Raw genomic sequence first — 2,004 nt, forward strand, 5'->3', positions numbered from 1 at the left:
TTTCCTGCCAAAATAAAAACATTTATCACAAATTGTCTTTATTAAATGTTCATATTTTCATCCAATATATAATGTTTGTGAACAAAGTTTTTTCACAAAAAAAAAAAAAAAAATTTTGCTTCCCCCCGATTGGTAACTTCACCCTTGATCCTACCACTATATATATATATATATATATATATATATATATATATATATATATATATATATATATATATATATATATATATATATGTCATTATATTAAATTAAATATTAATATTAAATATACAATATAAGGTAAAGGTAAATATTTAGAATGTGACAACTTGCCTTTACAAAAATATTTATATTCAGAATGTAGATGTTTATTATTTTATTGAACGGATAAGATCTCGCACACATATCTAAGCACTATTTATAAACTCGTGTGTTGCACGGAAGTTGTAAATTTATGTTTTAGTCGTGTAAATATCGAATTTTAAACTAGTGTGTGTTGCATAGAAGTTGTAAATTTATGTTTTCACAATTAAAATATGGAGTTTTGAACCTGTACAATTCGCGACTTTTAATGAGCGGAGAAAGTATACATATGTATGCTAATAGAGTGATTTATCGTTATTAATATATACATATATGAATGATGAGTTTAATTTATAATCATAATTATATTTATATATTATTACTATATTATATAAATAATAATAATAAGATAATATAATATAAATAATTTAAAAATCATTCAATTTATATCTTAAATATGCATCCTCAAAAGACGTAAATTTAAAAATGTATCCTCGTCAAATAAAAAGAAATGAATATGAATATATATATATATATATATATATATATATATATATATATATATGTATATATATATATATATATATGTATATATATATATATGTATATATATATATATATATATATGTATATATATATATATATATATATATATATATATATATATATATATATATATATATATATATATATATATATATATATATAGTGAAATGATCCTGGAAGAACTCTCCATAGGAGAGAACCCAGGGAACCACGACCTGATTTTACCAAAAATCAAAATCAATAAAACTGAAAATTAAAATCGATTGAAACAAGATTCTAAGGCAGCGATTATCAACTTCCTTGAAGGATTATACTCCAAATCATCATCGAATTCCTCAATTTCAAGATGAACAGTGACGAATGATGAAGATGAACTGCAACTTTGATTTTTACGATTAAGTTGTTTTCAGACCTTGAACCCTTCAAAAATTCTTCTAGTCGCTGCTAATGGAACAAGGTAACATCAATTTCAAACATTAATTCGATTGATTTAAGAATCTACACATTCGATTGAGTAGGTGAATTTTGTAGATGAACTCAATCTATGTACAGATTGAGTTCAATCTGTACACAGATTGAATTCAATCGGTACTCATATTGAGTTCAATCGATAATAACATGTTTGCTTTAATCATTTCGTGTAGTTTTTATGATGTTGCAGAGTTAAATTAAAAAAAAGTTTCAATTTGTTGCAGATTGAATGTCAATCTGCATACAGATTGAAGATAAATCTACAACATATTGAATATCATATGTTGATTCCATCTGTTTGATCAATCTGCACATAAGATAAGCTCAATCTGCAAGCATCTGCACGCAGGTTGAAGGTTATTCTGAAGGTGAGTCCGCTGGTTCTCTAGGTTCTCTACTACCTTTGGTTCTCTATGAATCCTCACCCTATATATATATATATATATATATATATATATATATATATATATATATATATATATATATATATATATATATATATATATATACTTTAATAACTTTTAATTTGGTAATGATACGTCAGCAAAAATATTTTGGCTGATATATATATATATATATATATATATATATATATATATATATATATATATATATATATATATATATATATATATATATATATATATATATATTGGTAGGATCCAGGGGAAGTAACCAATCGGGAAAAGTGGGGGGAAGCAAAAA

This window comes from Rutidosis leptorrhynchoides, chromosome 6 (assembly GCF_046630445.1).
Source record: "Rutidosis leptorrhynchoides isolate AG116_Rl617_1_P2 chromosome 6, CSIRO_AGI_Rlap_v1, whole genome shotgun sequence".
NCBI classification, from domain to species: Eukaryota; Viridiplantae; Streptophyta; class Magnoliopsida; order Asterales; family Asteraceae; genus Rutidosis; species Rutidosis leptorrhynchoides.